The following is a 23,526-nucleotide window of genomic DNA, read 5'->3' on the forward strand; positions in this document are numbered from 1 at the left end:
CTAGTTCCTTTCTGAGGGTATCTGCATTACTGTTCATATCTTCTCTTAATTCCTTCAGTATTTTCACTATTTCTCTTTTGAACTCCAGGTCTGTCTGACTGCCGAGATCTCTGTCAGACTGCCGAGATCTGTTTCATTGTTGACTGTTTTAGGTGAGTTCTCCTGTTGGTTTGACTGGGAGTGGTTTCTCAGCTTCTTCATCTTGCTTGTTGTTTTCTTTCTCCTGAGGGAGTTGTACTCTCCGTGATCGGGCAGTGTTTGCCTTGTCACTGCCGTGGAATATTTCCTGAGGGCTGGCGTTGTTGGTCAATCTTTTTTGAGGCAGTGTGGCTTTTCTGGAGTGTTGATGGGGCTAACAGTGTTTCTTTGAAGCAAAGGAGGGCTTCCTGAGGGCAGACAGGACTGGGAGGTCCATACCGCGATGGTAGCAGATTTCACTTGGCCATGCAGAGCTTGCTCTGGTGTTTTTAGGCTGTGGGGTTCTTGCAGGGGGTTGGCGGTGTTGGGCAGCTGCTCTTCAGGGGTGCAGCACCCCCTGGGGGCTGGAGCAGCTATCTGGGGCACTGAGAACCTGAGAGGCTCTTCCCTAGGGCAGCCCAACTCAGAAGGACAGCCTGAGAATGTAGGCGGATCTTCACAGTCTGGCTGAGCTTGTTGCAGCTTTTCTGGGTGGCAGGGGGTCCTGCCTGGAGCTGGCAGTCCTATGCAGCTGGTCCACTAGAGCATCCCCTGGGGGCTTGGGCGGGTAGCAGGGCCGTTGGAAACTGAAGAGGCTCCTCCCCGGGGCAACCCGACTCAGAAAAACCGTCGGAGAATTAGGCCGATCTATTCATAGCCTGGCTAAGCTTGTTCTAGCTTTTCTAGGCTGCAGGCCTTTTCTCGGGGGCTGGTGCTGTTTGATGCTGCTCTGCGAAAGTGTAGCCCCTCCAAAGGGCAAGCAGGCCTGTGCAGGGACAGCCCCTGCGGTGGTAGGCTTCAGGCAATTGTTGAGGCCAGCCCTCCTGGATGGCAGGCAGCCCCAGGTCCGTGAGAGCATAGGGGGTGTGGGGGTGGGGGGAGGGGATGCACTGGGAAGCAGAGTTTTCAGCTAGCTAGCGGGCCTGTAAGCTTGCTGTGGCGTGGGGGGTATTCTCTGGGGACCCACCCCTTCTTCTCTCCCCTCCCCAGCACGGGCGCAGACCAGGCTCTTCTCCCAGGTTCCCTCTGATGTGGCTTTCCCCTTCCCCACTCCTGGAGTATTGCTCACTTCCTCTGCGACAGCTTTGTTTTCTAGTCTCCCAGGCAGTCTCTGCCCCGTCAACTGGTTTCTAGACCTCCCAAGCAGTTTCCGCTCTGCCCCGCCCCCCTAGCCCGGGGACTAATCTCTGGAGCCGAGGATTCGGTGCCCAGCCCCCACCCAGGCGTCCCCCGGCCCTTTCTCGGGGACTAACCTTCGGAGGCGATGTCTCGGTGTTCAGCCCCCACCCATGCATCCCCCGGCTCCCTCTCCGGGACTAACCTTCGGCGGCGAGGTCTCGGTGCCCAGCCCCCACCCAGGCGTCTCAATTTTTGGTGACTCTGCCCGTAGTTCAGATGGTCCGTTGGGTTCTTGATCCGTTATTCCGTACTCCAACTTACTGCTACACTCTTCTCTGCATCTGGAGATTCCTCCGGTTCGTTTGATCTTTCCCCCGTGTAGGTGACTTTCCAGGGTGCGGGATCCCTTTCTCCTCCACAGTTCCCTTTCGTGAGCCCCCGTCTCGCTCGGATTCGCCTTCTCTCACTCTCCTCTTTTCTCCCGTTCTGCCCAATAATGTCACGAATTTCTTGCCGTTATTGGAGTTTAGGTTCCTCTGCCAGCGATTGGTTGCTGTTCTGTGCGAGTCATTTATTCTGTAGATGTGCTTTTTTTGTTGTGTTTGTGGGAGAGGGCGAGCGTGTCTTCCTACTCCTCCGCCATCTTGTCCTCTCTCCTCATTGTCTTTTGATAATAACTATTCTGAAATGTGTGAGGTACTATTTATTGTTATTTTGTTTGCATTTCCCTGATAATTAGTGATGCTAAGCATCTTTTTCTTGTGCTTATTGGCCGTCATTATGTGTTTAAAAATATGTTTACCTAGGTCTTTTGCCTATTTTGTAATCAGGTTGTTTTTTTATTGTTGAGTAGTATGAGTTCTTTGTATATTTAGGCTATTAACCACTTACTGAATGCATCATATGCAAATATCTTTTACCATTCAAGGCAGTCTTTCTGTATTGTTTATGGGCTCCAACACTGTGCAAAATCATTTTACTTTGATGTAGTTCCATTTGTTTATTTTTGTTTCCCTTGTGTGAGGAGACATATCTAAAAATATATTTCTAAGACTGGCTGGAGGGTGGCGAGGTTCATGGTCCTGGAGCTGATATTGTCCTACTGGTGGACATAGCCAGGCCCTGGGCCCTCTGGTGGACAGAATTGATTCCCAAGCTTGATGGGGGTTGATAGGAACCTATTGCTATGGCAGCCTTATTTTTAATAATGGAATTAAGTGTCTGTCAACATGTAAATGGACAGAAAATTGTGGTCTGTCTGTAAAATGGAATAAAATCAACAAAAATGAAAGTACTATGGATAATATTGAAGAAGGTGAATAAACTGTTTAGTTAACATGAAAATAACATCCCAAAGGAGAATTGATAATTGATACATACTTACTTTTAACTGTTAATTATCTTATTTGAGGCTTAAATATATTATTTCAAAGATTTATCTCTTCAATCAACAAATAATACATGTGTATATTTACATTTTCAAAATTACTAATTTAATATAACAAAAATTGCTACACTGGAACTAGATTTAGTATTGCAAATAGATAAGTCTCAGTTTCTGACACACAAATAATGGAAAATGTAATCCAATATACACTTATTAAAACCTCTGCTTTGGTGAGTTCCTTTGTGGTACAGTGGGTTGAGGATCTGGCATTGTCACCGCAGTGGCTTGGGTTGCTGCTAGGGCATGGGTTTGACCCCTATCCTTGAAAATTCCATGTGCTGCAGGCACAGCCAAAAAAAGAAAAAATCTGCTTTGGCACTGTGTAGTGTTTCATCGTGTGTCGGAATATTTGTGTCATAATTGAAGATATCTAGGATTGTATGTCCTATGCCACGAAAGAAAAGGCAGAGTGCTTACTAGGAGCTTGAGACTAAGACATAGTGAATATGTATGGCAACATTTTTATTCTTGCTGAAGGAAAAATGAAACGGAGGAGGGGTCACCTTAAATCATACTGTGCAGAGAATCAGTGTTCAATCTTCAATTTAGAAGACTTGCAATATGTCACAAATTGGACCCCTAAGAAAGTCTAATCTATGCACAGCAATGTGAAACATGGGGATGTCATTACTCTCCCCCCACACATACACATCTTTTTAAACAAAGTAATAATTTATCACCTGTGTAGAAATGGTGCCCATTTGTTAAAAATTCCAAACTCTACAGAACAGTATAAAATACAGATGTAAAATTGTAATATAATCTTACAATCCCAAAAATAAGCTTCATTTCAGATACTTAAATATAATATATAGGTACAATTTAACAAAACAGCACTCATATCATTTTGCATACAAATTAGCAAATTTGATTTATTTTAGTAAAAAAATAAATTTTACTGAATTTGAAGAAATAGATGAACTTCAATTATATATTTCCTCATTACAAAAGATTATATAGCCCAAAACATGTAAGGAAAAGAAGAAAATGAAATAAGGCAAAATTTTAAATGTTCTAGGTCATTTCTTTAATGATTCATTCTAACCTAGGATAGCATCTATGAAATCTTAAATACAAAAAAAGAGAAAAAATAAGCAGAAATTTATACTTTATATTTTCCTCTATCCCACTATTTCCATTTTTGCAATCTTATAGTTGCATAATATTCAGTTTTAGCCTTAGTTCAAACCATTAATGTGTCCTTTGCTCATTTTAGCATAGTTTCTTTGCTTCTTTCATCTTTACTTTGATTGTTCCCTTGGTTGGTTAGATTTCCCCATCATTTTCTTTTCAGGTAGGCCAAATAGATTCTGTATTCTCGTCCTTGCTCGTAGTATGTATGATTAATTCTACTTTTACAAATTGTAGCTGGATGGAGAAAGATGAAGGGAAGTATGCTAAATATGTATATATCTAAGACATTATCTACAATTTAGTGAATACATTTTAAATGTCCTTAAGTATTTTTTTTTTTTGCCACTTTTTAAAAATTTTTATTGGAGTATAGTTGATTTACAATGTTGTGCTAGTTTCAGGTGTACAGCAAAGTTAATCAGTTATACATACACATATAGCCATTCTTTTTCAGATTCTTTCCCCATGTAGGTTATTACAGAATATTGAGTAGATTTTCCTGTACTACACGGTAGGTCCTTGTTAGTTGTTTACTTTATATATGGTGGTGTAATATGCCACTTTTCTGCTAGAGTATATTCACCTATTATCCTTTTTTCCTTTTCAGTTCTACTGTACTCTCTGTACCCAAATGATATTCTTTTTTTTTTTTTTTATTTTCCCACTGTACAGCAAGGGGGTCAGGTTATCCTTACATGTATACATTACAATTACAGTTTTTCCCCCACCCTTTCTTCTGTTGCAACATGAGTATCTAGACAAAGTTCTCAATGCTATTCAGCAGGATCTCCTTGTAAATCTATTCTAAGTTGTGTCTGATAAGCCCAAGCTCCCGATCCCTCCCACTCCTTCCCCCTCCCATCAGGCAGCCACAAGTCTCTTCTCCAAGTCCATGATTTTCTTTTCTGAGGAGATGTTCATTTGTGCTGGATATTAGATTCCAGTTATAAGTGATATCATATGGAATTTGTCTTTGTCTTTCTGGCTCATTTCACTCAGTATGAGATTCTCTAGTTCCATCCATGTTGCTGCAAATGGCATTATGTCATTCCTTTTTATGGCTGAGTAGTATTCCATTGTGTATATATACCACCTCTGCCGAATCCAATCATCTGTCGATGGACATTTGGGTTGTTTCCATGTCCTGGCTATTGTGAATAGTGCTGCAATGAACATGCAGGTGCATGTGTCTCTTTTAAGTAGAGTTTTGTCCGGATAGATGCCCAAGAGTGGGATTGCGGGGTCATATGGAAGGTCTATGTATAGATTTCTAAGGTATCTCCAAACTGTTCTCCATAGTGGCTGTACCAGTTTACATCCCCACCAACAGTGCAGGAGGGTTCCCTTTTCTCCACACCCCCTCCAGCACTTGTTATTTGTGGATTTATTAATGATGGCCATTCTGACTGGTGTGAGGTGATATCTCATGGTAGTTTTGATTTGTATTTCTCTTATAACCAGCAATGTTGAGCATTTTTTCATGTGTTTGTTGGCCATCTGTATATCTTCTTTGGAGAAATGTCTATTCAGGTCTTTTGCCCATTTTTCCATTGATTGATTGGTTTTTTTGCTGTTGGGTTGTAAAAGTTGTTTATATATTCTAGAGATTAAGCCCTTGTCGGTTGCATCATTTGAAACTATTTTCTCCCATTATGTAAGTTGTCTTTTTGTTTTCTTTTGGGTTTCCTTTGCTGTGCAACAGCTTTTCAGTTTGATGAGGTCCCATGGGTTTATTTTTGCTCTAATTTCTATTGCTTTGGGAGACTGACCTGAGAAAATATTCATGATGTTGATGTCAGAGAGTGTTTTGCCTATATTCTCTTCTAGGAGTTTGATGGTGTCCTGTCGTATATTTAAGTCTTTCAGCCATTTGGAGTTTATTTTTGTGCATGGTGTGAGGGTGTGTTCTCGTTTCATTGCTTTGCATGCAGCCGTCCAGGTTTCCCAGCAATGCTTGCTGAATAGACTTTCTTTTTCCCATTTGATGTTCTTGCCTCCCTTGTCAAAGATTAATTTACCATAGGTGTCAGGGTTTATTTCCGGATTCTCTGTTCTGTTCCATTGGTCTGTCTGTCTGTTTTGATACCAGTACCACACTGTGTTGATGACTGTGGCTTTGCAGTATTTCTTGAAGTCTGGGAGAGTTATGCCTCCTGCTTGGTTTTTGTTTCTCAGGATTGCTTTGGCGATTCTGGGTCTTTTGTTGTTCCATATAAATGTTTGGAATAAGATGTAAAGAGATGGAATATCTTTCCATCTCTTTACATCTTCTTTGATTTCTTTGATTAAAGTTTTATAGTTCTCGCCATATAGGTCCTTTACCTCTTTGGTCAGGTGTATTTCAAGGTATTTGAGTTTGTGAGGTGCAATTTTAAAAGGTATCGTATTTTTGTATTCCTTTTCTAATAGTTCATTGCTGGTATACAGAAATGCAACTGACTTCTGAATGTTAATCTTATATCCTGCTACTTTGCTGAATTTATGAATCAGTTCAAGGAGTTTTGGGGTTGAGTCCTTAGGGTTTTCTAGGTATAGTATCATGTCATCTGCATACAGTGACAGTTTGATCTCTTCTCTTCCTATATGGATGCCTTTTATTTCTTTTGTTTGTCTAATTGCTGTGGCTAGGACTTCCAAAACGATGTTGAAGAGCAGTGGTGAGAGTGGGCATCCCTGTCTTGTCCCAGATTTGAGTGAGAAGGCTTTCAGGATTTCCACATTGAGTATTATTTTTGCTGTGGGTTTCTCATAAATGGCTTTGATTATATTCAGGAATGTTCCCTCTATACCCACTTTGGCGAGGGTCTTGATCATGAATGGATGTTGGACTTTGTCAAATGCTTTTTCTGCGTCTATTGAGATGATCATATGATTTTTGACTTTTTTTTTGTTAATGTGGTGTATGATGCTGATTGATTTGCGTATGTTGAACCATCATTGTGAACCTGGGATGAACCCAACCTGGTCATGGTGTATGTTTTTGATATGTTGTTGGATTCGGTTGGCTAAGATTTTGTTGAGAATTTTTGCATCTATATTCATCAATGATATTGGGTGATAGTTTTCTTTTTTGGTGGTATCTCTGTCTGGTTTTGGAATGAGGGTGATGGTGGCCTCATAGAGTATCTTTGGGAGTATTCCTTCTTCTTCAACCTTTTGAAAGAGTTTAAGGAGGATGGGCACCAATTCCTCTTTATATGTTTGATAGAATTCACCTGTGAAGCCATCTGGTCCTGGACTTTTTTTTATTTGTAGGGAGTGATTTTATGACCTCTTCAATTTCATTTCTAGTGATCGGTCTGTTCAGTTGGTCTGTTTCTACTTGATTCAGTTTTGGCAAGCTGTAAGATTCTAGAAAATTGTCCATTTCCTCCAGATTGTCAAACTTGTTGCCATACAGTTGTTCATAGTATTCTCTTATGGTTTTTTGTATTTCTGCTGTATCCGTTGTGATTTCTCCTTTTTCATTTATAATTTTGGCTATTTGGGTTCTTTCCTCTTTTTAGTGCATCTGGCCAGGGGTTTGTCAATTTTGTTCACCTTTTCAAAGAACCATCTCTTGGTTTTATTAATTTTCTCTATTGTTTTTTGAGTCTCTATTTTATTGATTTCTTCTTTGATCTTTATAATTTCCTTCCTTCTGCTGACTTTAGGACTTTTTTGTTCTTCTTTTTCTAATTCGTTTAGGTGGAGGGTTAAGTTGTCAATTTGGGATCTTTCTTCTTTTTTGAGAAAGGCCTGGATTGCTATAAATTTCCCTCTGAGCACTGCTTTCGCAGCATCCCATAGATTTTGAGAGGTTGTGTCTCCATTATCATTTGTTTCAAGGTAGTTTTTAATTTCCTTCTTGATTTCCTCATTGACCCATTGGTTTTTTAGTAGCATGTTGTTTAGTCTCCATGGAGTAGGTTTTTTGTCCTTTCTTTTCCCATGGTTGATTTCTAATTTCATGGCGTTGTGGTCAGAGAAGATACTTGAGATAATTTCTTTTTTTTTTTTTTGTCTTTTGTCTTTTGTTGTTGTTGTTGTTGTTATTGTTGCTATTTCTTGGGCCGCTCCCGCTGCATATGGAGATTCCCAGGCTAGGGGTTGAATTGGAGCTGTAGCCACCGGTCAATGCCAGAGCCACAGCAACGCGGGATCCGAGCCGCGTCTGCAACCTACACCACACTCACGGCAACGCTGGATACTTAACCCACTGAGCAAGGGCAGGGACTGAACCCGAAACCTCATGGTTCCTAGTCGGATTCGTTAACCACTGCGCCACGACGGGAACTCCGACATGATTTCTATGCTCCTAAATTTATTGAGATTCGCTTTGTGTCCCAATATGTGGTCGATTCTTGAGAATGTTCCATGAGCATTTGAGAAGAATGTGTATTCTGACTTTTTGGATGTAGTGTCCTGAAGATATCAATGAAGTCTAACTTTTCTATTGTTTCCTTTAGGATCTTTGTTGCTTTATTGGTTTTCTGTCTAGAGGATCTGTCCATTGATGTGAGGGGGGTATTAAGGTCTCCTACTATGATTGTATTCTCATCAATATCTCCCTTTATGTCTGTTAATATTTGTTGTATATATCTGGGTGATCCTATATTTGGGGCATATATGTTGACAATAGTAACATCCTCTCCTTGGATGGATCCCTTAATCATTAAGTAGTGTCCTTCTTTGTCTCTCTTTATGTCTTTTGTTTTAAAGTCTATTTTGTCTGATATGAGCGTTGCGACTCCTGCTTTTCTGTCATGTCTATTGGCGTGAAATATTTTTCCCCACCCTTTCACTTTCAATCTATATGTATCTTTTTTCCTAAGGTGAGTTTCTTGTAGGCAGCATATTGAAGGTTTTTGCCTTTTTATCCACTCAGCCACTCTGTGCCTTTTGATTGGGGCATTCAGTCCATTGACATTTAAGGTGATAATTGATAGATGATTATTTATTGCCATTTGAACCTCGTGTTCCAGTTGATTCTATGGTTCTCCATTCTTCCATTCTTTCTTTTTTTTTTTGATTGGATGGTCTCCTGTTATTATCTGCTTGAGTGTTTTGTTTTTTTTTTTTTTTCATTTTTTGCAAATGCAGTATTTGGTTTTGGCTTGTAGCTGCCCTGTTTTTTAAGTATGCTAACCCCTTCCCATAATGGTGTGTTTTAGCCATTTACTTCCTAACATCCCTTGCCCACATTTTATGGTTTTGATGACTCTTTTTTATTTTTTTCTTTTTAATTTTATTTTGTTTGAAGCATGTTCATGATTAAATCTGTATGCTGGCTTATTTGAGTGACTGCTCTCTGATTGCGGTATCCTCGGTCCTAGTTCTTCCTCTTCTTCTTCTTTTTTTTTTTCTTTTCTTTTTTCTTCCCTTTCCTTCCTTTCTTTTTGCTTTAGAGAAGCCCTTTCAATATTTCCTTTAACCTGGGTTTTGTGTTGCTGTATTCTTTAAGTTTTTGTTTGTTGGGAAAAATTTTTATTTCCCCTTCTATTTTAAATGATATTCTTGCTGGATAGAGTATTCTAGGTTGCATATTTTTTCCTTTGAGCACTTTAAATATCTCTTGCCATTCCCTCCTGGCCTGTAGTGTTTCTGTAGAGAAATCAGCTGATATTCTTATGGGGGTTCCCTTGTAGGTAACATTCTGCTTTTCTCTTGCTGCCTTTAGGATCCTCTCTTTATCACTAACTTTTGCCATTTTTATTATGATGTGTCTTGCTGTGGGTCTGTTTGGGTTCAGTTTGTTTGGGGCCCTCTGTGCTTCTTGTATCTTGAACCCAGTATCCTTTAGATTTGGGAAGTTTCCTGTGATAATTTCTTCAAATATATTTTCCATTCCCTTATCTTTTTCTACTCCTTCTGGAATTCCTATTATGCGTAGATTGGCCCGCTTTATATTATCCCATAGGTCTCTTATCTTGCTTTCCAGTTTTTTGATTCGGTTTTCTGTCTGTTGACCGGATTGAGTGATTTCCATTATTCTATCTTCCATATCACTGATTCGTTCTTCTGCATTATTCATTCTGGTTTTTACTGCCCCTAGTTCCGTTTGCATCTCTGCAAATGAATGTTCTAGTTTTTCTTGGCTCCTCCTTATATTTTCTAGTTCCTTTCTGAGGGTATCTGCATTACTGTTCATATCTTCTCTTAATTCCTTCAGTATTTTCACTATTTCTCTTTTGAACTCCAGGTCTGCCTGACTGCAGAGATCTGTTTCATTGTTGACTGTTTTAGGTGAGTTCTCCTGTTGGTTTGACTGGGGGTGGTTTCTCAGCTTCTTCATCTTGCTTGTTGTTTTCTTTCTCCTGAGGGAGTTGTACTCTCCGTGATCGGGCAGTGTTTGCCTTGTCACTGCCGTGGAATATTTCCTGAGGGCTGGCGTCGTTGGTCAATCTTTTTTGAGGCAGTGTGGCTTTTCTGGAGTGTTGATGGGGCTAACAGTGTTTCTTTGAAGCAAAGGAGGGCTTCCTGAGGGCAGACAGGACTGGGAGGTCCACACCACGATGGTAGCAGATTTCACTTGGTCATGCAGAGCTTGCTCTGGTGTTTTTAGGCTGTGGGGTTCTTGCAGGGGGTTGGGGGTGTTGGGCAGCTGCTCTTCAGGGGTGCATCACCCCCTGGGGGCTGGAGCAGCTATCTGGGTCACTGAGAACCTAAGAGGCTCTTCCCTAGGGCAGCCCAACTCAGAAGGACGGCCTGCGAATGTAGGCAGATCTTTTCACAGTCTGGCCAAGCTTGTTGCAGCTTTTCTGGGCTGCAGGGGGTCCTCCAGGGGGCTGGTGGTGCTGAGAAGCTATTCCAGGGGAGTGGGGCACCCCCTGGGGGCTTGGGTGGGTAGCAGGGCCGTTGGAAACCCAAGAGGCTCCTCCCCAGGGCAGCTCGACTCAGAAAAACCATCCGGGAATTAAGCAGATCTATTCACTGCCTGGCTAGGCTTGTTCTAGCTTTTCTGGGCTGCAGGCCTTTTCTCGGGGGCTGGTGGTGTTTGGTGCTACTCTGCGGAAGTGTAGCCCCTCCAAAGGGCAAGCAGGCCTGTGCAGGGACAGCCCCTGCGGTGGTAGGCTTCAGGCAATTGTTGAGGCCAGCCTTCCTGGATGGCAGGCATCCCCAGGTTCGGCGAGAGCGTAGGGGTTGGTGGGGGTGGGGGGAGGGGATGCACTGGGAAGCACAGCTTTCTGCTAGCTAGCGGGCCTGTAAGCTTGCTGTGGCGTGGGGGGGTATTCTATGGGGACCCACCCCTTCTTCTCTTCCCTCCCCAGCACGGCGCAGACCAGGCTCTTCTCCCAGGTTCCCTCTGATGCGGCTTTCCACTTCCCCGCCCCTAGAGTATTGTTCCCTTCCTCTGCAACAGCTTTGTTTTCTAGTCTCCCAGGCAGTCTCTGCCCCGTCAAATGGTTCCTAGACCTCCCAAGCAGTTTCCGCTCCGCCCCGCCCCCCCAGCCTGGTCTCACGGACTAACCTCTGGAGCCGAGGTCTCGGTGCCCAGGCCCCATCCAGGCGTCCCCCGTCCCTTTCTCAGGGACTAACCTCTGGAGCCGAGGATTCGGTGCCCAGTCCCCACCCAGGTGTCTCAATTTTTGGTGACTGTGCCCATAGTTCAGATGGTCCGTTGGGTTCTTGATCGGCTTTTCCGTACTCCAACTTACTGCTACACTCTTCTCTGCATCTGGAGATTGCTCCGGTTCGTTTGATCTTTCCCCCGTGTAGGTGACTTTCCAGGGTGCGGGATCCCTTTCTCCTCCGCAGTTCCCTTTCGGGAGCGCCCGTCCCGCTCGGATTCACCTTCTCTCACTCTCCTCTTTTCTCCCGTTCTGCCCAATAATGTCACGAACTTCTTGCCGTTATTGGAGTTTAGGTTCCTCTGCCAGTGATTGGTTGCTGTTCTGTGCGAGTCATTTATTCTGTAGATGTGCTTTTTTTGTTGTGTTTGTGGGAGAGGGCGAGCGTGTCCCCCTACTCCTCTGCCATCTTGTCTCCTCCCCCACTCCTTGAGTATTTGACACCTGCTTGATTAAGAAATCTGCTTGATATAATTTTGTACATGTACTTTATGGAAATCAAAGCATGTGTGTGTGCATGCACACACACAGCTCTTTCATGTAAGTACAATAGAATACCTATTAGAAAGAGCTCTTCAGCAAAGCAACTTTAGACAGAATAACATTTCTATATGTCTCTACTAAAAAATATAGTATTATAAAAAACTCCACTCCATCTCAGAAACAATGAGACCATATCCAATTAAAATCTAATTCTACAACATTGTTAACTTAAGGAAGGGTTATTTAAATAATATTTTTAGGCACTATAAATAATACATTTGTTACTAATTAGCAGCTTCCACATCACCTTCTCAACCTCTGTTTTACAAGCATCTTTAGTCCTTGAGGAAAATTTGAAATCATAGATTTAGTTGGTGGTAGCGGGGAGGTAGGCAATTATTGAGATTTGTTTAAGCAGACACTAAGTCTTGTGAAATAATGCTGTTTTGACAGAATAAAAATATTTATCCTCATGCCAATTATAAGAATAGTATGTAAATTACAATAAGTCTCTCGTTCCTTTCTTATTCCCAGGAGGGTCAATCTTGCACTTGAACAATCTATGAGATCCTGGCATGTCTGTAAACTCGAACCAGCACTGGTTGGTCAGAACTAGGGTGGACGATTTGCATAGAGAGGAGTTGTCAGTTAATCCATTACTCTACAAATTTTAGCATTTTATATGAGTTAGGAAATGAGTTCTGAAAATGCATTTAATATTATACTTCTTTTCTATATTAATAACACTAAGCCACTATACAAGTTAGGTGAATATGAGCAGCCTTGAGTCCCCTCTTGAGATCACTGATCCATTCACCTGCATGAGGCACTACCTAAAAAGTCAAATCCTAGCCCCTGATAAATTATCAGAGTACAGAAATATGACTGGTACTTGAAGAGAAAAATCTTCTATAGAAGCAATATGTATCTAACTGAGTAGTTAAACTGAGAATACTATACCAGAAAATTGGGAATTTGTTTGGACCAAGAAATGCCATAGACACAATGCATAAACTCATTATTTGACCCTCATATCACATCTAAATGTGTGATAGAGAGAGTAAACCCAATAGACATTTGAAAAGGAGAAAAATATTTACAGGTAATGGTCTGGAGAAGATTTTGTTGAGAAGTGAGACCTTAAGGATTCAGAAGGTTTGAGTATGTGGAAAAGATGGAAACGGTCACCTAGATAATGTAGTGTTCTGAATTCTTGCCTCAGCAAATCTAATTTTGTTTCTGATGTGTTAATTTAATTCTATCTATGTGACTCTCAGTTTAAAAATCTCTAAAATCAAGATATTATCTACCACATTAGCATTTTTGGTGAAAACTAAAGTTGCACAAATATAAACACATATATACTATTAGACAAATATACAAACAATATCCAGAGGGAAAAAAGTTCTAAATCCATAGCTTTGGATTCAAAGCTTTCAGAAACACTGCTTACAAATGCCTCAGCAAACCAGACATGGACAACCATCAAGTAATGTGCAAGTCCAATAGGACTCACACTTGAAGACACATGGTCTTCTTTTTTATGACACTGCCTGTAAAACTAAAGATGGCTTGCTCTATTTATTTATTTATTTTTGCAGAGCATGCCTATTCATCAGAAGGGAGTAGTCTATGAAAATGTTGAGTACTTGCATTCACATATGTAGGTACTAATATAACAATGTTATAATAGTTTATGTATTAATACCTCTTAAACAGGGTCAGTATAAGATACATAATCATTTTATAGTTGACCGTCAAATTCAGTTTGAAATCAGACTCTGGGTAACTGTTGAAAGCACCAATGTCTGGATAACACATGAGACTCTACTCAAGAAAGAATGCTGAATATCTCTAATCATATATACTCCCACATCTTTGGGTTGGTCTTGGTCATTTAATTTAAGAGAGTATCTTTCCATGTTATAATCATCTACTGATCCAGAGTCATAGCATATTTTCATTTATTGCTTTATCACTTACTCTTGGTTTGCTGTCACTCTCTTCAATGCTAATTTTACCAATGCTCATGTTTTCATATGCACTTAGATGACCCTTCCACTATTCTGGCCCTTCAATTACTTGACTTCCTTTTGGCCAATGATTTGTCTTCAATTTTTCTCCAATAATTCAATACATGATTTAAGATGGTATTATAGATTCTGGAAATTATCACTAAAACCTTCTAAATTTCAATTTCAAGCTACCCAAGCTATTACTATCTCCACCATTATCTATTTTTCTGCTGAATCCCTCTAGTGCACTAACTTAAACATCATTGAGATTCCACCAGGATTCAATTTTTCATCTTTTTCAATTTTGTTTCTCTTTCATATTTTCACTTCCTTTCTTACTCATCTCAAATTCCATGATCTATAATTATAGTTCCTCTTTGGTATGCACTTTGAATTTTCTTTCCGTTTTCTAGTTTTTTTTTAGAATGTTTTTTCTTTTATATATATATATATATATATAATGATTTTTATTTTTATTTTTCCATTATAGCTGGTTTACAGTGATCTGTCAATTTTCTACTGTAGAGCATGGTGACCCAGTTACACATACATGTATACATTCTTTTTTCTCACATTATCATGCTCCATCATAAGTGACTAGACATAGTTCCCTGTGCTACACAGCAGCATCTCATTGCTAATCCATTCCAAAGGCAGTAGTCTGCAGCTAATTATCCCAACCTCCCAATCCAAGTTTTCTAATTTTGGTTTAAGTACATGTGGAGAGCAAACCTGAATTCCATCTTTGCATCTCCTCTCCACACACACCTGCCCAGCATAAGTAAAATGCCTCTCAATACTCTCTCAGATAGCTATAAACTAATGATTGCTAGTGTTGCCAGGGAGCCCTGTGGGCTGTGTGACAATTATATAATTATTTTTTTCCCATAATTTACTTCCACTTCTCTTCTTACAGTAATATTTTAAGCCTTTCCCTCTTTCCTTAAATCTCCAACACTGCATCTCTCATCTTCTGGCTTTGTTTTTCTGTTGAAAAAATTGTCACAACCAGATGCAAACATCCGTAATTCCCAGCATGACACATACCTCTATCTGTGATTTTACAGTCTATCCATTCCATATTCTTAGGGTGGGATATATTAATTAATATAATGAACAAAATCAAAGAGATAAATTTTTGAATTTTGATAGATACCATAAAATCATGAATAGAAGTACAGATCTGTATCCTTTTAAGTAAGAAAAACATAATTAAAATAATAATTTAAAAGTCAAAAATTCTTGCCAATCATGGAGAGTCATAGGAAACAAATGGATAACCAACAGCCTATAAGAGCTAACATCCATGAAAACTATTTGTTCTGATGAACCATGCCATTTATTCAAGAAGAATCATGTTTCCATATTATTTGCTGATTATTCTACCCTCCAATTAAATTTCACTTCTCTTGCTTTTGTTAATTTTATTATCTGTTTGACTCCACTAAACTTGTAACTAAATTTGCATCATGTAACATGTTTAAATGTTCCATTTGCTCAAGAAAAAAATATAAACTTCTAAAATGCAATTAATTTTTTTTTGTTTCCTTCATAATATGCAGCACAGGCTCTTTCAGGTAATAGGGACATAACCAATATTGATTACTTTCAAATCAATTCATGAATAACTAGACTCAAGAATAAGTTCGTAGCAGATTATAATCATCAAGGTTCTATCAAAGTAGCTGAAATAATAGGAGGTTATAGAAAAAGAGACTTGCTACAGAGATTTGACATCATACAGTTGTGGAAAATGAGTATACATTTTACATCTAGTGGTTGCTTCTAAATTTCATCCTCATTCTGAAGTCAGCAAGGCAGGCAGTGGGAGAGGAAAAGTGGATGTGAAACGAGTGAGGGAAAGAGGAAACTAAAACATGTGATGAAGAATGGGACCCTCCAGTCTGTCTCTATTGCCAAATCTCCAATTTTGATAACACAACTTTGATGAACAAAAAGGTTCAGTTTCTCGTGAAAAAACTGCATGCTTGGCTTTTGCCTAACTCCAACTAGATGAATCAGCAGATATGCAACAATGTGAAAAAAATTGCAGCAGAGCCTCATCTTATACTGAACTTCCAGAGAGAAATATGGCTGCTGCTTCAGACTAACAAATTTTGTGAAAATGTCCCTTTTGGCCAAGTATATATACTAGCCTAGAAAGAAAATGAGAAGAACTTTAGGGAAACATAGTGGGTTAAGTAGGTTGATATAATATGAATCCACTATATTCGGTACCTAATTAATTTGGCACATATATCTATTTTACCCATATTACTTCCAAGTATAACGAGTAGGAAAATCATACTATCACCTAACACAATGTCAAAATCACTTTATATAATTAAAAATAAGATAATCCTCTTTGCAATAATGGGCCAAATATCTCTGTATGCATATTTGAATTCTATCAATTTATCTTCTTGCTTAATTGCACTTTGTAACTGAAATACTAATATACAAGATCAACACATCTTGTGTCAGATTAAGAAGGATGGGAGAAGAAAGGGAAATAAATGATAAATAGATACCCAAAGGTATTCATTTGAAGTAAGAAAAACTCATAAGGATTTTAATTGTTATATCTGGAAAGATTTATGTGGTCGTAGTGAAAATTTGTATCACTATTTATTCCACTATTCATTCTGTATTCCTTTTGCTCTCTACAAGTACTCTGGTTGTATTTTTCTTACCCTGTGAGGTGATCCAAATCATTGTTTCCTGATGGACATGGACCATTAGTAGCCTTGATTGTATTGGTGTGTTCTAGTTTTCCATTGACTTTAATCACAGCACATGAATATACTGAGAGACTTTCCAGGATTCCCATATTCCAGCCTTAATTCTCTTTATCCCAAATGTGTTGCTATATCTGATTTCTTCTTGGTAATCACAACCAATCACCCATACCACTGGAATAATCTTCATCTTTGTCTCTGTCTCGCTGACATGGAGTAGACTGAAATAGTCAAGTGATTATCTTAACTTTCAGCCTTAACTGCCAGTGGAACCGTTGCTGTCTCCCCTTGTGGAAATAGTCTTCCCTTGGGAACTAAGATTTCTAAACCAGTACATCCTATGTGGAAGGGAGATACAAGCCTTCATATGTTGAGACCAGTGAGTTTGACAGCCTTAATCTCATTGTTTCACTTCATTTTCAGTAAAAATGTGTTACTTGGTCAGGAGCAATGCTGTGGGGACATACCATGATTGCGAATTTATTCTTGTCTATTTCTATGTAACAAATGAGTGACTTCAAATGACAAATGTGTATTATATTGCATTTCCTTTGGTTTTGGAGTATATCCATGGCTTTATGAGACCATCTGCACTGAGAAATTTCCAAAAAAAATTTTTATTTTTGACACTGGTGAAAATTCAAACCACAAATTCATGCTGTAATTAATAATGCAAGAAAAAAAGCAAAGCTAAGATTTCAATTATAAATTACTGAAAGTGTATAGATCTAAGATTTTCTTTCTTTATCAAATAGGAGTTCAAAGAGAAATGCTGCTAAAAATAATTTCCTCTAGGAAAAATGGTTTAGATAAGAGAAGTCTCCAAAAGTGTTTAACCTTTGATGTTTTATTTAATATGAATACCTCAGTGGGAAAATGGAAACAATTTAGTTTTCTTAGAAAACAGAGAAACTTAGTGATTTTTTTTATATTATAAAATTTGGCGGCCACTATATTTTCTCTGACCCTTTATGCAATGATGTACAATCACAAAAAAATGGAAAACCAAAGCTTCATGAAAATATTCACCTATTTTCACTCAAAATGCATTTCTTGAAAAAAAAATGACTGCTATCCTTTAAGTTTACTTTCAACTTTTGATTAAAAAGTGACTCATAAATTTAACAAATAGTTTTTCCCCCTCTGAGAATTGTTTGCAATGATAATAGAGGAAGCTAAGGGTAAGATAATGTATAGTTACGGTAAGGATTAATCAGCAATATAAAATGGTCATCATTAGCTGAATGTTCTGATTGGTTTATAGGAACTAGCTAATATTTTCATGATACCTAAACTTAGGGTTTTTCAACTAATCAAAGTAGTTTTTTTGTGAATACTGTTCAATAAAGATATTTGACATATTTAACCAATTATTTTAGTTTTTAAGGAAGCTGGATTCCATCCCTCCATCCTCTCCAATATCTCTGATTTTAGTAAACTTTGTAAAGAACTGAGCTCAAGAAATCTATAAATAGCCAAAGTCTCTTAAAATTAAAATAATTTTAGAAATTTTAATTAGTGGATCTTCAAAATCCTGTAGGGCTTGGCTTTTCACAGAAGTGTTCTTAGTTGCAATTTTTTTTCTCAAAAGGAATGAAGGTACTCTTTGGCTCTCATCATCTGAGGCCAGTTCTTTGAATCTGAAAATCTGTAAGGAGAAAGCAATTTATTTCGCATCTCTGTGCCCTGGACCAAAACATTTTATTCATCACTCTGGAGCCTTCACTGAAAGAATAAGCTGTATTGCATTGTATTACACAATAAAGAGGCATGGCTTGGGGAAGATCTTGATGACATTATATGGAAGTGTCTTGAAATGGGAATAGTAGAGTATTCTGTATGCAGAGAAGAAAGAGAAGAAAGAACATAAGCAAGTGAATTGCCTCTAACAAGTAATGAACATTTCTGATAGTGACAAAAATATGGAGAAAAATGAAATTCAAATTGAGAAATATACATATTTTAAATATATGTTGGCTTACTTGGAAACTTGAAAATCTGGAGTTTAATTGTTATCATACCTCATAGACAATAGTTTTCATATATTTTTCCTTTAATGTGTTAATATTATTGATAATTTCTTCACAAAACCAGATATATCAAATCCCTTTCATGTTCTTTCTTAAAAAAAAAAACAACATATCTACATATCTAGGATGCCTGTAATAATGTTTTAAGATGAAGCTGCTGATAGACATTCTCTATCTATTTATCTGTCTCTATAATGCTTTCTAGGATGATCAATAGAGAATGATGCATAGTTTTCACAATGTATCCAAATTTGAAACATATCCTATGTTTTATATAAATCATCTTGTCACCCCATATATTTTCTCTGGCTCCCAAATTTCACTAGTGCAATGACAGGCACAAATTGATTTTGTTGTGTCAACATATAAAACACCTGGTTATAAAGGAGGGAAAAGAAAAATATTTGAGTTAAAGAGAAAGGCATATTGGATAAATCTTTAGTTCCTCTGGTAAAATTCTCTGTTATGTGGTGGTGGCCTAATATTAAATATACTTTCATAAATATTGATTTATCTTTGTTTTCTAGAAATAGGCATTATGATAGATCTATTTCAGCATGAATATGGAAACATTGCCAAGTTAGTAAACATTTTACCTTCCTGTCTTAGAATATTTTAACCTCATGTCTTCTGTCTGTGATGTATAGAATTTAGGTAACATTGGCTTGCCTTGGAGTGGGGAGCAACCAAGTAATATTCATTTTTCAGGGGAGAGGAAATCAAATCAACTAAAGTTCTGCATTTAGTACACAGAATGACAGAAGTAGTGTACAAATCTTCCAAGAATCATTGTTTCTAATGGGAATCAAATATCTAATTATCAGGTTTTGACTTCTCATCTCTTACATAGTGGATGCATTTATATAGAACTGGAACATGTGAACTAAAGAAGCGAGTGAAATATTGCAATGGACAGTCTTATTTGTTTTTGTTCATATTAATGTCAGTTGAATTGACATACTTGAGTTTTCCTGGAACCAATTAGCATGTCTCCACTTAGAAGAAAAACTAGTCTTTACCATTCTTAAATACCTAACTGTTATAAAAGCTAAAAACACTAGCAGTTATATAGACTGGAGAATTGTTATGTGATCATAAAATAAATGGCTAAGATATGGAGGAGGCATCATAAGTATTTCTATTCATAAAACATTCTAAAATTTTAATATCTTTATTTTAGGCCATTTGAAAATGTAATACAGCTAAATGTCCCTGGCCATGAATATCTCAAAACTTCCACTTAAATGTGTTTTCATAAACATACATTCCTATCATAGTGGACAGAAAGAAATATGAGAGAAGTCACTTGAGTGTGTAAGAAAGCAAATATAAATGGCTTAGACACTTGCTGTGGTGCTGGCAGGGGTGGGAGGTCCTGGATACATTTGGGAAAGGAGGATATCTGTATATGTATGGCTGTGAGTTACTTCATCTAAGTAACAACAACATGAGGTCTGGTGCCATTAACACATAGTACAATAGACTTGAAATCAGCTTGCTCTAGATTAACAGGGCTCCTAGAGGGGTAAGAAAAGCATAAAAACAATGCATTTAATTCTTTCAGACTTTTTATGGGCATTGTGCATGGGTTCAGAGTCAATTGTTCTTACAATAGTTCCAATATAACATTATTTGTGTCATACACTACTTTTAAAAAGTTTTGTGGGGTTTGTAGGTGTTTCCTCCACCACCCAATTTTGAGTGTTTCTTAACGATTACATGCATGAGTTCTGAATGCATCTATCTTTTAAAGGAAAATAAGCAGAAGCAAGGTTAGCATTTCAGTAGAGTATTATTATTTTTACCTTTCTGTGTTCCCTAAACGAAGTGTCTTTGTTGGCAACATCTTCTAAAGGAAGTATTTTATAAATACATGCAAATGGAATTGACGTGTGATTCGGCTCAGGGACATCTGGTGGTCTCATTGGCTCTAAACACTACACTCGCAAGGATCTACCTTTAACATCTATGTTCAGTTTGTGGACTCACAGCTCAAGTGGAAAACACAGACTGCCCATTGCCACTTCTTTCCACATACACCTGCAGACCCCTTTCTGTAATCAGACACCCAATACTTGAGATTTTGGAAACCAGTGGCAGAGAACGTCCTGTTGGGGGAGATGCTTGAAATCCCTGTCTTCAGCTGTATAAAATTATAGGTGAAAATGTGGAATTTAATGATAAAGTGCCTCAATTTAGTGATTTTTAGAAATAAACTGAGATTGAATGGAAAGGAAAGGTTGAATGTCTTTTTTTACCACAAAAAAAAAATTATGACTCCTTTCTTCTTTCTTTCCATCTGAATAAAAATCATGAAAAGTTGCAAATCTCCGTTAGGCTTGACTATCAAATTCAGTCGTGTTATCAGTTCAAATTAGTCTGTTTCCTTAAGTGGATCAAACCTGAGCCACAGCAGTGGCAATACCAAATCTTCAACTGCTAGACCCCCAGGGAATACCAACCCCATGTTTTCTTCTTCTTTTTTTTTTTTTTTAATGGAGGGGGCTACTCACCCATTTGCTAAAATTTAAGTGTAAAGAAATTGTTTGTTATGTTTTATAGACTGAAAATAAATATTTCCAGTTTTTTAAAATATGTATAATTTTATATTATCTTATTCATAAATAACATATATGAAAATTTGTCTTCAGGCCAGCTTCATTTCACATACCATTTTGCCAGTTAAATAATTACAGAATACTTTCTTCTTCTGGATTTGGTTGCTTTATTAATTTAGTTCATGGTGCAACTACACGTAATCCTGCAATTGTTTGAATTATTTTTATACTCCCTGCACTGTTTTATATCTCGTATTTCTCTTTAGAAACTGCATTTCTTTGTAAAATGTCCTCCACATTTTTTGCAAATACCCTCAAATCATTGCTAATCATTCAACGTGTACTATTTGGAATATTTGCTTTCCTCATAGAGAAGTAGAAGAAAAGAAAAAAAAGTCATACTTAAATTGGGTGCTTACTAAAAAATAAATGACCATCTGTTGAATGTAGAATGTGTTTAATAATATATTTTTAATTATTGCCAATAGGAGAGAGGACATAGATTATTGGGCAACTGTTATATAAACATGAAAACTAAAATGTGCACACCTTGTGTCTTTGTTCAAGGACACAGAAGCAGGAAGTTGCAGGGCTTATACCTAAAGCCCTGTGACCAATATTTGGAGCCTGAATTTCTCCATGGCATTTTAGCATTCCACAGCACTTCTGTATTAATTCTCAAAACATTTGTTACATCAAGGGAGAACTAAAAAAGCTGCAGCATAAATAGAAGTTTATTATATTCATGGGACCTGTAAACCAGACACAAGGTAGAATAGGTAAACCTAATAAGCAAGGATTTTGTGAACAGTTTGAATACAAACATCGCTTCTCTGTAGCTTTGTGACCTTTGCCAAACATGTTACCTCCTCTGAAACTTAGGTAACTCATCAGTAAATTGGAACACAATGTTTTTGTCAAGATTAAATATTAATTGTATGATGCCTTGTCCGGTGTCTGGGTGTCCATTGAAATGGTTTGTAGAAACAAATCACTTTCTTTCAACGCCTATATTTTTTAGATTAAATATAAAAGCCCAGTGTGAGATAAGGCAGACGGTGAAAGAAAGATATTGTAAAATATGACTTACATGTGAAATCTGAGAAAGTTAAATTTGTAAAAACAGAGAGTAAAATGGTGGTCACCAGGGCATGGGGGATGGGGCAATAGAAGAGGTGGTATTTAAGGTTACAAACTGGCAGCTAATAAATATGTCCTGAAGATCTAATGCACAGAATAGTGAATATAGACAACAATATCGTATTGTTCAAACACACTAAGAAACTAGATCATAGTCATTCCCACTACACACACACACACCATCACGATATAATTATGTGACGTAGCAGAGGTGATAACTATAGCTATAATGGCACTTTTATTACAATATATAAATGTATCAAATCAACAAGTCCTATACCTTAAATTTATACAATGTTTTATGTCAAATGTATTTCAATTAAAAAAAACCCAGTGAACTCTGCTTTGAATTAATTCTTTGGGACAACTACTGTCATTTTATCTATCCTTAAATTTTCCAAGGAATGTTATTATCCTAAAAACTTACTACCAGGGCCTCCAGTAGCAAATCCATTGATTCTACTGTAAAAAATATTAATATGAGTGAATAGAACATATTATTCCACACATTGCTTCTTTTTAAATTTAGTTTTGTCTAAAGTAGGGTTAAATCATAGCTGGTTTGCAGTATTTCCATGCTTATTTCTGAAATGCCTGAAACCATGGTACTGACCCTTGGCCAAGATTAGGATAAAATGTCGTAGCTAGCAATTTATAATATGCTGTTTAAAGTTTGAAAGTACCCTGGAGTATAGCTTCACTGGCTTGTCTACATTATTTATTGATGATATATAGATTGATGTTTTCATCTGGCTCAACAGGGTACAGAGCTTGACCAGTAGGGTATAAGAGATGTCTCAGTGATCTTGTGCTTTGCCTCTTCTTACATGTATCACTGCGTTCCCCAAAATAAATGCACAATGTATCTTTGGCAACTGAAAGGAAGCCCTGAGGAACTGTGCCTGAAGTCTGGAACCTCTGTATTTGCCTTCACTTTGTTACTCCTAATATATGATATTTTTATCCTTATTGAGGCTCCGGAATCTCAGGAGCCCTTTCAATTTTCTAGCCCTGCATAACTGCTATAAATTTTCTTAAATGTAAATTTAATGCATTTTACTTAAAGGCAGTGGGAAATATGTTTCCTCTATGTTAATGTCAAAAAGCATTATTTTTAATTAATCAGGTGGCAATA

The sequence above is a fragment of the Sus scrofa genome, chromosome 3, assembly GCF_000003025.6.
Source record: "Sus scrofa isolate TJ Tabasco breed Duroc chromosome 3, Sscrofa11.1, whole genome shotgun sequence".
Taxonomy (NCBI): Eukaryota; Metazoa; Chordata; class Mammalia; order Artiodactyla; family Suidae; genus Sus; species Sus scrofa.